The sequence below is a fragment of the Gorilla gorilla genome, chromosome 1, assembly GCF_029281585.2.
Source record: "Gorilla gorilla gorilla isolate KB3781 chromosome 1, NHGRI_mGorGor1-v2.1_pri, whole genome shotgun sequence".
Lineage (NCBI taxonomy): Eukaryota > Metazoa > Chordata > Mammalia > Primates > Hominidae > Gorilla > Gorilla gorilla.
In genome coordinates this window covers 120023558-120044521 of record NC_073224.2, presented here as the reverse complement: position 1 = coordinate 120044521, position 20964 = coordinate 120023558, and the positions used below count along the sequence as shown (strand labels likewise).

Below are 20964 nucleotides of genomic sequence, written 5' to 3'. Positions count from 1 at the left end.
TTTGTGACAAACCCAATGATTCTTTTATTACAACAGCTTATAAATGAATGGTTCTGGGTCATTATTTACAAGGAAAGAAAATGTCAACTTCGTTTTACTTGTTTCGCCATGATTTCAACTCACCTTGCCAGAATAACTTCTCTTGGCTCCAGTCATTAATTACCCCTGAAACACCTCCAGCAGCTGGGTACAGATTTCTGAAGAGGTGTGAATCGTTAACATGTCTGGAGTTACGTGATGTATATTTGTTTGCAAGTGACTCCCTTGTTCCCTGCCAGATATTTAAACTTCAGAAAAACAGATCTCATGAGTACTACCTCCTCTGTAAATCTGATGGTACGGAGTCTAATCACTGTTGTCCTGTAACTGGGATTCAGAAGGACACTGCTAGAGACAACAGCACACACATGTATCCTTGCATCAAACTTCAATACTGCTAACATCAAACCAATACTGCTAACACCAAACCAATATTGCTAACAGAAACATGGTCCAATCACAAGCCCACCTAATCTTTTCCATCTTAAGGAAAATAGAATAGCATGATGCCCAAATCACATGCCCTATACAGCGAGACCCTAACCAGCTAGCTGATTTTACAGAGATGATGGTAATAGTCTAACAGTTTCTAGTTGTCAAGTGTTTACTATGTGTTAGATGCTGTTTTAAGTCACTTACATGTAATATCTCACTTAATCTGCACAACAAGCATTTAAGAAAAATAAGACATTAATATCATGTTAGTTAGGGAAACCAGACTGACACGAGCCAGGGCTTAAACGTCGAGAGTCTAACTCCAGAACCTGTGTTCTTAGCTACAGAAAATTGACAGCACTGTAGCAATTACTAGAATTGTTTGTTTATATAGAGGAGTATAAGCAACAATCATAAATTGTCCCAAACCACATATAACCCCACTAAGAATTTTGCAATTTCAACTTCTACTCACAGGTTCAGTGTTCCAAGCATCGTGGGGCACTCAGGAGAAAAGAAATGGATCTAAAATAGTTCTAACTCCTAATGAGCTCACAGCCCCAGTGTGGAGACCTCCAATTAAAACACAATGTGACAAGGGCCCATCCCACCAAAATAGCTGATAAGGCCTAGGGTAGCAAGCACGGTGTGTGTATATAAGTGTGTTAAGGGGATGATGAAGGGGAGGATGCCTTCTTCATTCAACACATTTATCCTTCAAACAAAGGGTGACATGGAATTGTTGCTTGGTAAAGAAACTTTAAATTTCCTTTATGGTTTTGTCCTGTTGCTTAATACATAAGACAATAAAAATGTACTGCTTGGCAAGCAGTCCTTACAAATATATCACTCTCAAAATTCTTCTCCCATTTTACTTACAAATTAAGTTGCAAGCAAGCCTCACTGCCAACATTGTTAATAGTGAAATTCCACACTGAGTTTTTTCACTAATTATATTGAGAGACATCAGCGTTTGGGAATGTTTAATGCTCATGGATAGGTGAAGCGTGTTATTTCTTTGAACTGGAAAAAGAAACAGTTTCCTCCCACAAATCAAAGCCCCAACTATATCACATTGATTTAATTCAACCCTAAAAACTATATAATTAGTGGTTACAGAAAATGGCTAATTACCTCTCCCTGTATTCAGACAATTTCTGCCATCTCACTTGCAGAGCCTGGGAGCTGTGTACTCAACCCACCCACTGAAGGGAGAATGCTAATTAGCATTGTTGACTGGTGATACAAGTTATAATATTTTTCAGCAACCCCGTAAAATTTATAAACATGTCAGTGAAAATGCCAGATTCTTTTACAGTTTGTTAGCTTTTGGACTAAGTGTCTAAGAATACATTCATTTCTAACCAAAGCCAGGTCAAGAGTTTTAACAAAATGCATGGGCCATCTACACAATCATCATCATAAGGCGCTCTAACACTTCCTAAGGAGAATCTAAGGGAGCTCACAACACCTTCGCAGCGTGGGCATTAGACCTGGTTTGGAGAAGTGAAAACTGAGCAACAGATTTCTCGGCTCCAAGTCTCATCTGCTCATCACACAGCAACCAGGCCGCGGCTCCGCCCCACTGCTGCCGCCACCACGGACGCGTTTAAATTTTTATAAAGCTTCACACTTCTCTAGGCGCGATGCTTGGGGCAGTTCAAAGACTGCAGAAGGAAATGAGGTCCTGCCGGTGGCGAAGGCTGCCCCGGCGCGGTGAGATTTCCTCCAGCAGGGACACCTTGGGCAGAGACCCGCCGGGCGCCTCTGCTCCACCCCGGCGTTTTTGAAAGTAAACTCCTACCTGCCTGTTGCGCTCTCCGAGGAGCAACCGGACTCGCCCCCCAGGCCTCCAGGGCCGGCTCAATTTTTTGTGAGCGAGGTGTGCACACAGACCAGCTCTGTCCCGGTTCCTGGCGAAGGGCCAGGCGGTGCCCGGGTCGAGCCCCGCCAGGGGTGGGAACCCCGGTGCGCGCCCGGCTCCCGCCCTGCACGGCTGCTGCAGCCGCCCGGTGCCTCCAACGCTCGGCCACTCCCTGCCGGCCTGCCCGCCGCCCCGGCACGCGCACCGAAGGGGCGCACTCCAAAGGCCAGCCCGGGGAGAAAGGGGCGTCCGAGGTGTGAGCAGGGAACCCCGGGACCCCAAGGAGTGGGGTGCGGCGGAGATCGCACGGCAGGGCCAGGAGGGGCGCAACGCATGGGGAGAAGAGTGGAGTCAGAGGAAGCACTACCCTGAGCGCTCCGGAGGAGGGGAGGGAGCTCCCGGCCCGAGGCGGGAGCCGGCGACCCGGGGTCGAAGTCCGGCGGGGCGAGTGCGGGAGGAGGGCGCAGGGGCACGCGGGGTCCGAGGTGGGGGCGTCTCCCAGCCAACAGTCTGCCCCGGGGGCCGCCGCCGCGCAGCGCTCGGCCTCTCGCGGGACTCACCTCCGCGCCGGCCGCCCGGGCTCCGCGGCCCGCGGTCTCGGCTCACAGCGGCCCCGGCTCTGCGGCCTGCGCTGGGCTCCTGGAGAGGCAGAGCCCCGCCGCCGCCGCCGCCGCTGCACTGCTGCTTTCCGCTTCCTGTCCCGGCGCCGCCCCGCAGCCCAAGCCCAGCCTGCGAGCCCGGCGCGGCCGCGAGCCAAGAACAGCTAGCGCTGCCGGCCCCGCCGCGGGGCTGGCCCACCTGCAGCGGAGGGCGGGGCTCGGCCGGCGTCCCCCTCACCTCGTCACCGCCCCGACCCCACACACCCGGGACACACACGAAGGCGTGCGCGGTCACACTCTTGCACACGGACCAGGGAATGACACCTCCCACACTCACTGACCCTCATACACACACTCACCCTACACAGACGTGCACAGCCCAGTAACCCACTCTCTTCTGGGCAGACACACACACTATAAGCACATGGCCGAGGGATTGATCTCCGACACCGCCCCCTCCCTCCCCCACATACTTGGAATCTCAAGCTCACACACACACACACACACACACACACACAATCATGCACAAAATCCGAGCCCATTTGCCCTCACGAGTGCCCCCATCCACATATTCACACGGCTCAGGGACTAACCCCCCAACCCCACTCAACACACACTCATATACACACTTTCCAAGAACTGACCGACAAATATCCATATACACCATATCTCAACCCATATACACACACTTAAACTCACATGTAGCCCTGGAAATGAACCCACAAATAGACACACACACACACACCCTACAAGCCACCACAGCAAGCCTCTCCCCTCCTCCTCCCTTATCAGAGCAGTCACTGCCGCCAGCCTAGTCTCCTAGAAACTGCTAGATGAGCACATCTCTGCAGGCAGGTAGCTGAAGCTTCAGTGCTGATTCCAACCAGGTACTGTTTCCTTTCTGAGCCTTTGTTTACCTGTCTGAAGAGTGGTGAGGATGCTGCTGTCCACCTTGCAGGATTGTGATGAGGATTACAAAACAGTTGGCAACGATTTTCATGAATATTTGCACTTTTCTTAGTTGCCTTGTGTTGGTAGCATTAGGGTTCCTTACTGATCATCTTCAATCTAGCTGGGACCCAAAGCTGCTTACGTGGCAGGATTTTCCAGTGGAAGCAGTGTATAATGAAGTGCTGAATTTCCTAAGAGTTGTCTACAGGAGTATTGCGGGCATTTGGGGTGGGGAAATGCAGGCCCACCCTGACTAGCCTTAATCAGGGAACCTTGGCTCCAAGAACCCCTCACTCCCCTGATCACCTCTTCCTCATCCCTTCTAGACTCCATTTTCTCTCGCATATGTCACATTTCCTTGAGAAGACACCCATATGTTCAATGTGGCTGATTTTCACCACTCCTAGCCCCCAGGCTCTGCTGCCCCACTCAGTGGCCTAGACCATCTGCCTCCCCCACCCCCAGCCTCCCAGTAGGCTCCAGAGAGCAGATGTTGCTGACTCAGGCAGCCAGGTTCCTATGGGTAAAGCCAATGGTCTATTCACCCAAATCAGCACTCAGGTTCAGAAATGTAGAACTTTATAAAAATATGTCTCTCTCATCTCTAAAATGTAGAACTTTCAAAGTTCAAACAGGCCAGGGATTTCCAATTCTAGTCATGTACCTGAATAACTCCAATTAACACAGAGATCTTCAATGAGTTTTCAGAAAGTAATTCTAATTCACTTAGGTTCTTATGTCTAGCCACCTTACCAGATGATGTTTTGTGGGAAAGAGGGGTAGTTGCAAATAACCTATTTTAAAATAATAAATTCACCTTTAAATGCCATTTAGAGGCCGGGCTTGGTAGCTCACGCTTGTAATCCCAACACTTTGGGAGGTTGAGATGGGCAGATCACTTGGGGTCATGCGTTCAAGACCAGCCTGGCCAACATGGCGAAACCCCATCTCTACTAAAAATAAAAAAATTAGCCAGGCGTGGTGGCGGGCACCTGTAATCCCAGCTACTCAGGATGCTGAGGCAGGAGAATTGCTTGAACCTAGGAGGCAGACATTGCAGTGAGCCGATATCATGCCACTGCACTCCAGCCTGGGCAAAACGAGACTCCACCTCAATTAAAAAAAAAAAAAAAAAAAAAAAAAACAAACAAACATGCCGGGGGGCCTGGGCAAGATGGCTGAATAGGAACATCTCCAGTATGCAGCTCCCAGCAAGATCAATGCAGAAGGCAGGTGATTTCTGCATTTCCAACTGAGGTACCCAGCTTATCTCATTGGGACTGGTTAGACAGTGGGTGCAGCCCACAGAGGGCAAGCTGAAGCAGGGTGGGGCATCACCTCACCCGGGAAGCACAAGGGATTGGGGAACTCCCTCCCCTAGCCAAGGGAAACCATGAGGGACTGTGCTGTGAGGAACAGTACATTCCAGGCCAGATACTACGCTTTTCCCATGGTCTTCACAAACAACAGACCAGGAAAGTCCCTTGGGTGCCTATGCCACCAGAGCCCTGGGTTTCAAGCACAAAACCGGGCGGTCATTTGGGCAGACACTGAGATAGCTGCAGAAGGTTTTTTTCATACCTCAGTGGCTCCTGGAATGCCAGTGAGATGGAACTGCTCACTCCCCTGGAATGGGGGCTGAAGCCAGGAAGCCAAGTGGTCTAGCTTAGGGGATTCCACCCCCATGGAGCCCAACAAGCTAAGATCCACTGGCTTGAAATTCTTGCTGCCAGCACAGCAGTCTGAAGTCGACCTGGGATGCTGGAGCTTGTTGAGGGGAGGGGCATCTGCCGTTACTGAGGCTTGAGTAGATAGATGATTTTCCCCTGACAGTGTGAAGAAAGCCACTGGGAAGTTTGAACCGAGCAGAGCCCACTGCAGCTCCACAAAGCCGCTGTAGCCAGACTTTCTCTCTAGATTCCTCCACTCTGGGCAGGGCATATCTCAGAGAAAGGCAGCAGATCCAGTCAGGGGCTTGTAGATAAAACTCCCATCTCCCTGGGATAGAGCACCTGGGGAAAGGGGCAGCTGTGGGTGCAGCTTCAGCAGACTTAAATGTTCTTGCCTGCCGGCTCTGAAGAGAACAGCAGATCTCCCAGCACAGCACTCGAGCTCTGCTAAGGGACAGAATGGCTCCTCAAGTGGGTCCCTGACCCCTGTGCCGCCTGACTGGGAGACACCTCCCAGCAATGGTCGACAGACACTTCATACAGGAGAGCTCTGACTGGCATCTGGCAGGTGCCCCTCTGGGACAAAGCTTCCAGAGGAAGGAACAGGCAACAGTCTTTGCTGTTCTGCAGCCTCTGCTGGTGATACGCGAGCAAACATGGTTTGGAGTGGACCGCCAGCAAAGTCCAAAAGACCTGCAGCAGAGGGGCCTGACTATTAAAAGGAAAATTAACGAACAGAAACGAATAGCATCAATATCAGCAAAAAAGACATCCACACAAAAACCTTATCCCAAGGTCACCAACATCAAAGACCAAAGGTAGATAAATCCACAAAGATGAGGAAAAACCAGCACAAAAAGGCCAAAAATTCCAAAAACCAGAGCACCTCTTCTCCTTCAAAGGATCACAATTCCTCACCATCAAGGGAACAAAACTGGAATGGAGAATGAGTCTGACAAACTGACAGAAGTAGGCTTCAGAAGGTGGGTAATAACAAACTCCTCCAAGCTAAAGGAGCATGTTCTAACCCAATAAGAGGAAGTTAAGAACCTTGAAAAAAGGTTATAGGAATTGCTAACTAGAATAACCAGTTTAGAGAAGAACATAAATGACCTGATGGAGCTGAAAAACACAGCATGAGAACTTCGTGAAGCATACACAAGTATCAATAGCTGAATCAATCAAGTGGAAGAAAGGATATCAGAGACTGAAGATCAACTTAATGAAATAAAGTGTGAAAACAAGATTAGAGAAAAAGAATGAAAGAGAATGAACAAAGCCTCCAAGAAATATGGGACTATGTGAAAAGACCAAACCTACGTTTGATTGGTGTACCTGAAAGTGATGGGGAGAATGGAACCAAGCTGGAAAACACTTTTCAGGATATTATCCAGGAGAACTTCCCCAACTTAGCAAGACAGGCCAACATTCAAATTCAGGAAATGCAGGGAACATCATAAAGATACTCCTCAAGAAGAGCAACCCCAAGGCACATAATCATCAAATTCACCAAGGTTGGAATGAAGGAAAAAAATGTTAAGGGCAGCCAGAGAGAAAGGTTGGGTTACCCACAAAGGAAAGCCCATCAGACTAACAGTGGATCTCTCTGCAGAACTGCTACAAGCCAGAAGAGAGTGGATGCCAATATTCAACACACTTAAATAAAAGAATTTTCAAACCACAATTTCATATCCAGCCAAACTAAGCTTCGTAAGCTAAGGAGAAATAAAATCCTTTACAGACAAGCAAATGCTGAGATATTTTGTCACCAACAGGCCTACTTTACAAGAGCTCCTGAAGGAACCACTAAATATGGAAAGGAAAAACCAGCACCCAGCCACTGCAGAAACATACCAAATTGTAAAGACCATTGACACTATGAAGAAACTGCATCAACTAATGGGCAAAATAGCCAGCTAGCATCATAATAACTGATCAAATTCACACAGAACAATATTAACCTTAAATGTAAATGGGCTAAATGCCCCAATTAAAAGACACAGACTGGCAAATTGGATAAAGAGTCAAGACCCATCAGTGTGCTGTATTCAGGAGACCAATCTCATGTGCAAAGACACACATAGGCTCAAAATAAAGGGATGGAGGAATATTTACCAAGCAAATGGAAAACAAAAAAAAGCAGGATTGCAATCCTAGTCTCTGATAAAACAGACTTTAAACCAACAAAGATCAAAAAAGACAAAGAAGGGTATTACATGATGATAAAGGGATCAATGCAACAAGAAGGGCTAACTATCTTAAATACATATGCACCCAATACAGGGGCACCCAGATTCATAAAGCAAGTTCTTAGAGACCTATAAAGAGACTTAGACTCCCACACAATAATAGTGGGAGACTTTAACACCCCACTGTCAATATTAGACAAATCAATGAGACAGAAAATTAACGAGGATATTCAGGACTTGAACTCAGCTTTGGACCAAGCAGACCTAATAGACATCTATAGAACTTTCCACCCCAAATCAACAGAATATACATTCTTCTCAGCACCACATCACACTTATTCTAAAATTGACCACATAATTGGAAGTAAAACACTCCTCAGCAAGTGCAAAAGAATGGAAATCATAACAGTTTCTCAGACCACAGTACAATCAAATTAGAACTCAGGTTTAAGAAACTCCCTCAAAACTGCACAACTACATGGAAACTGAACAACCTGCTCCTGAATGACTACTGGGTAAATAATGAAATTAAGGCAGAAATAAATAAGTTATTTGAAACCAATGAGAACAAAGACAAAAGGTACCAGAATCTCTGGGACACAGCTAAAGCAGTGTTTAGAGGAAAATTTATAGCACTAAATGCCCAAAGGAGAAAGCAGGAAAGATCTAAAATTGATACCCTAACATCACAGTTAAAGGAACTAAAGAAGCAAGCAAACAAATTCAAAAGCTAGCAGAAGGCAAGAAATAACTAAGATCAGAGCAGAACTGAAGGAGATAGAGACATGAAAAATCCTTTAAAAATCAATTAAACCAAGAGCTGTTTTTTTTTTTTGAAAAGATTAACAAAATAGATAGACTGCTAGCCAGACTAATAAGGAAGAAAATAGAGAAGAATCAACTAGACACAATAATAAATGATAAAGGGGATATCATCACTGATCCCACAGAAATACAAACTACCATCAGAGAATACTGTAAACACCTCTACACAAATAAACTAGAAAATCTAGAAGAAATGGACAAATTCCTTGACACATACACCCTCCCAAGAATAAACCAGGAAGAATTTGAATCCCTGAATAGATCAATAACAAGTTCTGAAATTAAGGCAGTAATTAATAGCCTACCAACCAAAAACAGCCTGGGACTAGACGTATTCACAGCCAAATTCTACCAGAGGTACAAAGAGGAGCTGGTACCATTCCTTCTGAAACTATTACAAACAATAGAAAAAGAGGGACTCCTCCCTAACTCATTTTATGAGGCTGGCATCATCCTGATACCAAAACGTGCCAGAAACACAACAAAAAAAGAAAATTTCAGGCCAATATCCCTGATGAACAGCAATGTGAAAATCTTCAATAAATTACTGGCAAACCAAATCCAGCAGCACATCGAAAAGCTTATCCACCATGATCCAGTTGGCTTTATCCCTGGAATGCAAGGCTGGTTCAACATATGCAAATCAATAAACATAATCCATCACATAAATAGAACCAATGACAAAAACCACATGATTATCTCAATAGATGCAGAAAAGGCCTTTGATAAAATTCAACACCCCTTTATGCTAAAAACTCTCAATAAACTAGGTATTGATGGAACATATCTCAAAATAATAAGAGCTATTTATGACAAACCCACAGCCAATATCATACTGAATGGGCAAAAGCTGGAAGCATTCCCTTTGAAAACCGGCACAAGACAAGGATGTCCTCTCTCACTACTCCTATTCAACATAGTATTGGAAGTTCTGGCCAGGGCAATTAGGCAAGAGAAAGAAATAAAGGGTATTCAAATAGGAAGAGAGGAAGTCAAATTGTCTCTGTTTGCAGATGACATGATTGTATATTTAGAAAACCCCATCGTCTCAGCCCAAAATCTCCTTAAACTGATAAGCAACTTCAGCAAAGTCTCAGGATACAAAATCAATGTGCAAAAATCACAAGCATTCCTATACGCCAAAAACAGAAAAACTGAGAGCCAAACCATGAGTGAACTCCCATTCACAGTTGCTACAAAGAGAATAAAATACCTAAGAATACAACTTACAGGGGATGTGAAGAACCTTTTCAAGGAGAAGTATAAACCACTGCTCAAGGAAATAAGAGAGAACACAAACAAATGTAAAAACATTCATGCTCATGGATAAGAAGAATCAATATTGTGAAAATGGCCATACTGCCCAAAGTAATTTGTAGATTTAATGCTATCCCCATCAAGCTACCATTGACTTTCTTCACAGAATTAGAAAGAACTACTTTAAATTTCACATGGAAGGAAAAAAGAGCCCATATAGCCAAGACAATCCTAAGCAAAAAGCTGGAGGCATCATGCTACCTGACTTCAAACTATACTACAAGGCTACCTACAGTAACCAAAACAGCATGGTACTAGTACCAAAACAGATATATAGACCAATGGAACAGAACAGAGGCTTCAGAAATAACACCACACATGTACAACCCTCTGATCTTTGACAAACCTGACAAAAACAAGCAATGGGGAAAGGATTCCCTATTTAATAAATGATGTTGGGAAAACTGGCTAGCCATATGCAGAAAACTGAAACTGGACCCCTTCCTTACACCTTATACAAAAATTAACTCAAAGTGGATTAAAGATTTAAACGTAAGACCTAAAACCATAAAAATCATAGAAGAAAACCTAGGCAATACCATTCAGGACATAGGCATGGGCAAAGACTTCATGACTAAAATACCAAAAGCAATGGCAACAAAAGCCAAAATTCACAAATGGGATCTGATTAAACTAAAGAGCTTCTGCACAGCAAAAGAAACTACCATCAGAGTGAACAGGCAACCTACAGAATGGGAGAAAATTTTTGCAATCTATCCATCTGACAAAGGGCTAATATCCCGAATTTACAAGGAACTTAAACAAATTTACAAGAAAAAAAAATCCCATCAAAAAGTGGGCAAAGGATATGAACAGACACTTCTCAAAAGATGACATTTATGCAGCCAACAAACATATAAAAAAAAAGCTCATCATCACTGGTCATTAGAGAAATGCAAATCAAAACCACAATGAGATACCATCTCATGCCAGTTAGAATGGTGATCATTAAAAAGTCAGGAAACAAGAGATGCTGGATAGGATGTGGAGAAATAGGATTGCTTTTACACTGTTGGTCTGAGTGTAAATTAGTTCAACCATGTGGAAGACAGTGTGGTGATTCCTCAAGGATCTAGAACCAGAAATACCATTTGACCCAGCCATCCCATTACTGGGTATATACCCGAAGGATTATAAATCATGCTACTATAAAGACATATGCACACGTGTGTTTATTGCAGCACTGTTCACAAGAGCAAAGACTTGGAACCAACCCAAATGTCCATCAATGATAGACTGGATAAAGAAAATGTGGCACATATACACCATGGAATACTATGCAGCCATAAAAAAAGGAAGAGTTATGTCTTTTGCAGGGTCATGGATGAAGCTGGAAACCATCATTCTTAGCAAACTAACACAGGAATGGAAAACCAAATACTGCATGTTCTCACTCATAAGTGGGAGTTGAAGAATGAGAACACATGGACACAGGGAGGGGAACATCACACACCAGGGCCTGTCGGTGGGTTGGAGGACTAGGGGTGGCATAGCATTAGGAGAAATACCTAATGTAGATGACGGGTTGATGGGTGCAGAAAACCAGTATGGCACATGTATACCTATGTAACAAACCTGCACGTTCTGCACATGTATCCCAGAACTTGAAGCATAATTTTTAAAAAATGCCATTTACTGTCCATTTTTCTCCAGTGATCTTAAGTGTTCAAGCTGAAAAGGTAAGCATTGGAAAACTTTCCAGGAACTGAATGATGGAGGCCTGCTCTAGCTCAAGGTTACTGTTACCAAGTGGTTCAGCCTCATTTGGCTTTTGCCCAAAGTTGAGTGCTCCAGCTTATCCTTAATTAGTAATAAAAGTAATATTGTGGGTGCCACATGCCACTTCTTTGTTTCACTAATATATTTGTTGCAAATTCAATGTGGGAAGTGGGGTACTATGCACTGGATGATCTCAAGACTCTGTGTTCCACAAATGCATACAAATATTTCTCCCTTCTCATTCTCACAGCTTTCCCAAATCTTGGTATGCTGCAGTGATATGATGATGTATATGTTTTGGTTTTCATCCATGGTGGTTCCTGGCTCACATCTCCTGTGAGATTCTTATTTCCTAAGTGACTAGAGCAGTAAGGATATCTTTTGTTCAAGTATTTGGCTTTTTGTCCTTGATTCCTGAAGCAGCTCTGGAAACAGTTTCAGAGTGATAAAGGTGAAAGACAGTCTTTTGTTATTTATAACAAATGCTTTTCACCCACACCTGAGCTTACGTTAATGAGGCAATTTTTGGGAAGTCCCTAGATAACACTTTGTAGCATTGGGGGAGAGATACTGGTTGTCAGGGAAACCAATTCTGTAGTCACAGGATTGAAGGGTTCTGCCTGTGGTATTTATACATTATTGAGGAGATAGGATGCAAATAACCAATAGGAAGCAACGAGGTGAGCATTCAGATTGACTGCTGTGGAAATTCAAATAGGAGAAACTGTTTTCTGTTTGGGAGACCTGCAGAAGTCTTCATGCAACTGGTGGCTTTTCAACTGGGGCTTGGTGGATAGGAAAAATTTTAGTGGGTAGCTGAGAAGAAAAAATAAACTTAGTTTCTTCCTATTGTACTCTCACAATACAGAATGCTTTTCAGACCCCGCTGTAGGAATATTTCCCCACACACCAAGCTAGCAATCAATTCTGCAGCAGATACCAGCTGAGAGGAGAAGGGGGTGAAGGTTAAGCTGATCACAGTGGCCAATGATTTAATCAATCATGCCTCTGTGATGAAGCTTCCATAAAAACCCCAAAGGACTGGGTTTGGGTAACTACCAGATAGGCAAACACATGGAGGCTTCTAGGACAGTGAAGAAGAACATATCCATGTGTCTAGAGGGTGGCGGAGCCCAATTCCACCAAGATGGAAGCTCCTGGGTGCCACCCTTCCAGACCTCCTGCTGTGTGTCTCTTCATCTGACTGTTGATTTGTATTATTTCAGATATCCTTTATCATCAACATAAGTGTTTCCCTGAGTTCTATGATCCACTGTAACAAATTAATCGAATCTGATGAGGGGGTTGTGGGTACCCTGATTTATAGCCAGTTGGCCATAAGTTCCAGAGTCCTGGACTTGCGACTGGCCGAAGTGAGGGTATTCTTGGAGGCTGAGCCCTCAGCCTGTGGGTCTTGACACTCTTCAAGTCCATAGTGTCAGAATCGATTTGAATTAGAGGATACCCAAGTGGTATCTCCTACAGAATTGCTTGCTTGCTTGGTCTGTGGGAAAATCCCTTACACTTGTGGTCAGAGAAGCATTCTATGTTGTGAGAGTACATAGGAAGAACTGAGTTTGTTTTTCCTTCTCAGCTACCCACTGAAATTTTTCTTGTTCACAAAGACCCAACTCAAATGCCACCTGTTTCATGAAGCCTTTCACAGGTCTCCCAACCAGAAGTTTCTTCTATTTGAATTGCCATAGCACTCTGAATTTTTTACATTTACCTTACTGCTTTGTATTGGTTATTTGTGTCTTATCTCCTCAATAATGTGTAAATACCATGTCTTATTTATCTTTTTTCTATCACAGATCTTTTCAATAGTAGTTGCTTTCTAAAATACTTAGCACATGAATAAATGACTATAAAATACTTTTTACCCCAGGAAATTAATAATTTAACCAGAGAACAATCTAATTACAGAGTTTTTATATATGCATATAAAGGTTGTTAACAGAAGATAATACCTAAAATGCTAAATGCATTAAATCACACTTTTTTAAGAAGTTATTTAACCAACCTCAAGAATTATGAATAAACCCCAAATAACAGGAGTTAAATGAGAAAGGCCTCTGATCCACAAAATAGACTGTGCAAAGTCTATGCCTTAAAGCAGAGAGAGTTGATAAACAAGTGACTCCCTCATACCCCACTTAGATACTGTTTACACTTGGTTTACTAACAATTCTAATAAACTTTACTATCTGATTCACTATAGATTAGCAACACATCAAAAAGAGTCAGGCAGTGACCTCAGGAAGACCCCAGGGACTGCAAAGAGGATCACTATGAGGATTGTTTAATTCCAGAGCTCATGCCCTTCTCTTTTGCTCCTGACACACTACACATCACAGAATAATGGCTAGGGATGCACAGTGCCTTCATTGTAAAAGGAGAGATGGCCCTTCTGTATACAGTACTCTATTTGAGAAGACAGAGAAGATGTAAAATAAATATCAGAAAAATTTCCATCCAAAATGTTTGAAATGTTAAAAAGTGCCAATTCTTTAAAGGGCCATTTTCTGTAAAATCTACATACATTTATTTTATGTCTGCTGGTTAATAATGCCAGTGATGAGGTGCTACAGTATGGGTCATTAGTGCCCAGTGAGAGAGTCACACAGGCCTGGATAGTTAGGGAAAGCTTCCCAAGGGAGGGTCAATTTGTCCTCGCCTTGAGGAAAGAGAAATGGAATAGGCATAGGTGGAGGACAGTGGCTGGATCCCAGGTGCTCAGTATGTACATGTTGAAGAATGGTTCAACAGTGTTTCTGTTTGGAGTGTGGACCAGAGAGAGGAAGAGCAATGCCTGGTATTTACTCAAAGGCAGGGGGCAGGGCAGTCAGGGTCAAGATAAAGGCTTATGCTGAGACAAAGAGGATTCAAAATTGAGTGGCCAGGATTAGAAGGTAGAGAACCTGGAATCCAACACTGATGTTTGGATTTTTTTTTTTTCCTTAAGAGTACGTGCTCAGGCACCACAGATAAACCTGAAATGTTCTTTCCAAGTGTTTTAAAATTTCATTTTTATTTAAGTTTATTTTTTAGAAACAGTCTTACTATATTGCCCAGGCTGGACTCAAATTCGTGATCTCAAGCAATCTTCCCACCTTAGCCTCTGGGACTATAAGTGCATGCCACAGTGCCTGACTTCTATGATATCTTCTTCTGGTATCTACTATGTGCTAGGCAATATGTTAGCTACTAGAGATATAAAATTAGGTAATGTAACATTGATCAGTGATTCAACAATTAATTCAACAAACATTTATTGAACACTCACTGTGTACCAGTTACTATTCCAATCTCTGGGGATATATTAAAACAGACTAAAGCTTCTGTACTCAGAGAGTTCATATTTTAGTGGGGAGAGATGGACAAATGAGCATCATGTGTAGTATGTCCAACGGTAATGAGTGCTAAGGAGAAAATAAAGCAGGAAAGGACATGGAGAAGTGGGGTGAGGGTGCATATGGCACTCTGCTGGAGGAGCTCAGGCGCTCCAGGGCAACACTGCTACATAAACAAAGTCTTCCCATCAAATACCGTAGTGCTGATAGTGCCAGTGCCCTGACAGAGACCAGAGGCAGGATGGGAGCACCGTGGGAGCACAGAGAGAAGGACTAGCTAAATCTGCAAAAGTGGCATGGCTTCACCTGGTTGTAACTCTGGAACCAGAAGGAAAAGGGTGTATTTGGCAGATCAAGGGGGAGAGAGCATTTTGGGCCAAGGCACAGAAGTGTGACAGAGTAGATCCAGGAAGGCACATTTGTGACTTCCATGCTAATGGACTTCACAGGTCTGAAGAAACAAGGTGCTGAATGTGGGGGTGTTTCAGGGGAAGGAGAGGCAGGTACAGAGTGTTGAAGCAGGACAGCTCTGTGGGGTGCCTGTTGGCAGTTTGGCATCATGGGAGCATAAGAGAGGAAGCAGACTGGGATACGGGGGAGAGAGTGGGGATGGGCGTGGAACAGGAGCAGCGCCAAAGCTCAGAGGGCCCTGCATGGCAGGCTTAGAAGTTTAGATTTTGGCCAGTCGCAGTGGCTCACATCGATAATCCCAGCACTTTGGGGGGCTAAGGCAGGAGGATCACTTGAACCCAGGAGTTTGAGACCAGTCTGAGCAACATAGTGAGGCTCTGTTTCTACAGAAATTAAAAAAAAAATTAGCTGGGTGTTGTGGTTCATGCCTATAGTCCCAGCTACACGGGAGGCTGAGGTGGCAGGATTGCTTGAGCCCAACAGTTTGGGGTTACAGTGAGAGTGAGCTATGATTGTGCCACTGCACTCCAGCCTGGCAACAGAGTAAAACACTGTCTCCAAAAAAAAAGGTTCAGATTGTATCTGATAGACAATGGGGAGCCACTGGGTTTTTACGGAGAGGAATAAGATGAGCCAATCTTGACTGCAGTGTGGAGAGTGGTTTGGTGGGTGGGAAAAGTAAAGGCAGGGAGACCAAATGGGAGGCTGGTGAGACCATAGGAAGCCCAAAGAGGCCAATGGCCCTTAGTTAATGCAGCCTTCACAGGCAAAGCTCAATCACAAATGGGGAACCAGGCAGAGGAAGAAGCTCAAGGAGAAAAGGTTAGTTTAATTCTAGGCATGTTGAATGTAAGGGACTTGTAGGATGTGCAGGTGCAAAGAATAATAGTTCACATTACTGATCATTCGTTATGTGTCAGGCACTGTGCTAAGCATTTAATGTCTTATTTATTCCTCACTACAACTGATGATGTAGGTGGATTTTACAAAGAGAAAAACTCAAGCACAGAAAGGTTAACTTGCTTGAGATCAACAGCTGCTAACTGGTGGGGCCAGGCTTTGAACCCAGACTGACTGAACATAGATTCCTCATTTTTGATCCATAAGCAATACTGCTTTCTAACAGTATAGATTTAGAACTCAGGAGAAGATAGGCTAGTGATAGTGACTAAAGGTTTCAGAGATTACATATAGCTGGCAATGCAGTAGAGAAAAGAACAAGAAGTGAGTAAAGGAATACAGACCGTGTGAAGCAGAGATAAGATAGGGAGTGTGGCAGGGGCTGTTGTTTTGTTTTGACATGAGAAACCCTGAAACCTTTGTATAGACCAGGGAGAAGCAACCAGATGGGTTCAAAATTTAAGAAGGGGTAACTTGTGGGACAAAGAAGATGTGTGATGGAGAGCACAGGTGGAAAGACTAGCCTTGTACAGGTGCAGACAGAGGTGAGACCACCGGTGAGTGCAGGAGGTCAAAGGTGCCTCAGTATTTGCCATGAGGTAGGAGGCAAAAAGCTCTGCCAGAATCAGGGGGGCCAGGAGATACAGTCAGCCAAGAAATAGAGCCAGCTGGGAGAAGACATGTATCTGATGCCTTCTCAGGGCCCTTTGAGAATTTGATTGCCAATGGGATGGAAACTACCGAAAAACCGCACATTTCCCAAATTTTTGCAAACAGTTTGAATGGGCCCTTCGATTTGAGAAAATTGCCAAGGGACCTAATTGGTTCTTTGCAGGGGCCCTAAACATAGCAGTCTCTAACGGCTCTTCTGTGTCTAAGAATTTTTATCTTTGATGGATTGAGTTTCAGGCGAGGGTAGGATGTCCAAGAGCAAACTTAAAAAAGCAGTTGAATGGTGGGATTTTCTAGTAAATAACCTTGCCTGGGTTTGAGAGTATAGTATACAAACAGGAAACAAGCTTGTTCTGTGGAAAGCCACTGGCCCACAGGAGCCTAAGCAAGCAGTCATGGTCTGTGGACCAAGTGTACTAACTCCCAGGCGCGCCAGTCACTGGTGTCCCGCCAGGCTTCTCTGCAGGCCCTGGCAGGCAGGCCCACTCCGAGGCCCAGTGGCTAGTGTTACCTTGGGGGTTGGGAGGGACCCAATGTCAGATAGAGATCTCAGGTCACAAAAGTGGGATCCTGCCAAGACTACAGCCAACCCCTCACTTTGGCAGCCTTGTCATTGAAAAGGATACAAGTCAAGCAGAGAGAGAGTCTGATAAAGACACCAGTCAGTGCATGTGGCCTTAGGGCTGCTGGGTGCTCCCCAGATGATTCCACTTGCCCGGGCAGTGCAAAGGATATACTCAGGGCCAGTCATGGGCAGAGCTGCACCAGGCTAATACCACCTTCTGGAGACCCAGAAGTTTCTTCTCTAGTGTTGTTTATTTCATCTGTGGCATCATCATCAGTAATTCATTAAACTATTTATGAGAAACACTTGAATAACACACCACATACAGTGTTGAACTAATTATTTGGACTGACACCAGGTGGCATTATTTCCCCAGGGTGAACCAGCCTCCAGAGCTTCTGGCCCAGGCTGAGACTCTGGCTGTGGAGGAAACGCAGGCATGCAAGGAAGGCCTTGGCTCCTGGTTTGCAAGCAGTCCGCCCTGCCCTCCCTTCTGAGTTACAAGTGGTCTCCATGGGAGCTGCAGAGAGGAGGGCTAGGTCTGGGCATGGTAGGACAACACTGTTAACCCATCTTAGCAGTCAGACTTTGTATAAATCATGCCTATTTATTTTCTGGATTTCTGATGCTTTGACATCTGGAGGCCTGCTTCCCAGGGTTAGTTAGTTCCTAGTGATAGTAAAGGCTCACCCATAAGCATCCTTTTTGTGTGTAAACGAATCAATCCAGACCCTGTACCCCAACCAACTCCTTTACTGAGCTCTTGCAGGGGTCAGATACTGGGCCATTATCCCCCTGCCCAAATCACTCCAGGGTCAGATACCAGAAAAATAGAGACAGTCCTTACACCCCAGAGCCTGCTGATGTTATTTAAACTAGCCAATCCTAAGCCTGCTTACCCTGCTTGGCCTGTTTCTTCCCATAGGGACCACAATAAAAGCTCTTGCCCACCTTTCCTGCCTGCTCTGTCTGCCTCTCAGCCGACTGTGGTGCATCCCTGTGTGGCCTTGCACAGCATGGCATGCATTCTCCCCTTAGGAACTATGAGGAACCAACTATCTTTTCAATGGCAATTGTCTCCTGATCTGTTGGCCTCACCATACCCCAGTATAATAAAACCTACTTTTTTTTTTTTTTTTTAAGATGAGTCTCGCTGTGTTGCCCAGGCTGGAGTGCAGTGGCGTGATTTCGGCTTACTGCAACCTCTGCCTCTCAGGTTCAAGCAATTCTCCTGCCCTCAGCCTCCCAAGTAGCTGGGATTACAGGGATGCACCACCACACCCAGCTAATTTTTGTATTTTTAATAGACACGGGGTTTTACCTAGTTGGCCAGGCTGGTTTTGAACTCTTGACCTTAGGTGATCCGCCCCCCTTGGCCTCCCTAAGTGTTAGGATTGCAGGTGTGAGCCACCATGCCCCCCATAAAACCTACATTTTAAAAAAGGGTTTGTATTCAATCTTTGCTGATTTGTGAACTATATAAATGAACAGACAGAAGCAATTAATATTTATTGTGTTTTTACAATGTGTCAGGCATTGTAATAGTCATTTTTTATCTATTACTTATTTAATGGTAATTTCCAAAATCAAGTAGGTTAAATAACTTTACCAATGTCACAAGACAGGCTAAACTCAGGTCTTCTGGTTCGCAGCTCAGGACTTTCCTACCACACTATTTGTAGATAACTAAGACAAATCTCTTTTCTTTTTCTTTTCTTTCTTTCTTTTTTTGTTTGAAAGAGATGGGGTCTTGCTATGTTGCCCAGGTTGGTTCAAACTTCTCCCCGCCAGCCTCTCAAGTAGCTATGACTATAGGTATGTGCCACCATGCCCATCAGATTTCTTTCTTCTTTTCTTTCTTTTTTTTTTTTTTTTTTTTGGTTTGTTTTTGAGATGCAGTTTTGCTCTTGCTGCCAAGGCTGGAGTGCAGTGGCATGTTCTTGGCTCACTGCAACCTCCACATCCCAGGTTCAAGTGATTCTCCTGCCTCAGCCTCCTGAGTAGCTGGGATTACAGGTGCCCACCAACACATCCAGTTAATTTTTTGTATTTTTAGTAGAGATGGGGTTTTACTGTGTTGGCCAGGCTGGTCTCAAATTCCTGACCTCAGGTGATCCACCCTCCTTGGCCTCCCAAAGTGCTGGGATTACAAGCGTGAGCCACCCTGCCCAGCAGATTTCTTTTTGTTGTTTCTTTATTCCTCTTTCTTTCCCTAATTAATGATCACTGTCCAATCCTCACCACCACTTTTCTACCTATCCTTTTCTTAAAAAAAAAAAATTCCTCTGCAGCATTATTTGTTTGTTTCCTCCCCTCCCAGGTGAAAATATGAAAGACAAATAAATTGTAAGTTACAGAATATAACAAAGTTCTTAATTTTGATTACAAATGACTTTAAGTTTGGATCTTAATATTTTTATATTTTTAAGTTTAACAATACAGTCTTCAAACATGTACTTTGTTTTAAATGTTTTTTTAAAAAAACATGAGGGCCACAATAGACTAACAGGGCCAGATTTATTCTCCCACCTGAAATAACTATGAATTAGGACAAAATATAGGAAACAACAGGATTCAAGAAATTGGACATCAGGTAACAGAAGACCATGATTCCTGAGAGACTGAAAACAAATTAGGTATTCCCTACAGTTGTCACAGCTTGCTGTCTAGAAGGAATTTTTAGGTTGTACAGGGAGAGGAAACCCAAGCAGAGACTATTGATCTCCTTGCCTTGAAGAGGGAGGCCTAGGATCTCAGGGAGGCCTAGGATCTCAGGGAGGCCAAGGAGACTAGAGTTTGCAGGACAGAGTAACTGAGATGAGAGGGCTGCAGAGAGAGAAAACCCTGGAAATCCACAGCGAATCCCCTCAAGCATTCAGCTGAGTCCTGTTGAGTGCAGATGTGTGAGAAAAGAATCCTCTGAATGGATAAGAGGGAACAGTACCTAGAACTCACACAGGAATGTAAATAGTGCCTGTTATGACCAGCCAGGCTGAAAAACCTCAGTTCGTGGAGCACTGGGTAGTGTAATCAGAAAGGTATTCCCTCAGTAGTGGGACAAAAAGCCCCCTAGTTGAAACATTGCTCAGGTTGTGCCAAACAAAGCTTAGAAGCAAGACCTGAAAGTGTCAAATTCTTTCTAATAACTCTGTATTACAGAACAAAGTTCAAGGATATTTATGAAATGCACAAATATCTGTCACCCAATAAAGCAAATTTACAATGACTGAGATCCTATAAAAATTACCAAACATATAAAGAAGTATACAGGAGAAAGTGAGCCATAACAGGGAGGACAATATATCAACTGAAACTCACAAAACTGACATAGATGATAGAAGCAGAAAAACAACATCAAAATGGTCATCTTAAGTTGTATCTCATATATTGAGAAACTTAGGTGAAAGATTAAACATGATAAGTAGAGAAATGAAAGACATAAAACAAACCCAAGA

At 44.1% G+C, this 20964-nt stretch overlaps 1 protein-coding gene across 3 annotated transcripts in view; it reads right to left on the bottom strand.

Annotated features, from left to right (window-relative positions):
- Positions 1–3040, bottom strand: part of VANGL1 (VANGL planar cell polarity protein 1) — a 51668-nt gene extending 48628 nt beyond the window's left edge. Inside the window, exon 1 of one of the 3 annotated variants that reach the window (XM_031001344.3) lies at positions 2899–3040. The gene's annotated coding sequence lies outside the window, so the exon portion shown is untranslated. Of the gene's footprint in view, positions 1–2278; positions 2515–2705 lie in introns of those variants that run through there. The other 2 variants (XM_055356104.2, XM_031001350.3) reach the window with 2 other exon arrangements.
- Positions 3041–20964: the final 17924 nt, after the last annotated feature.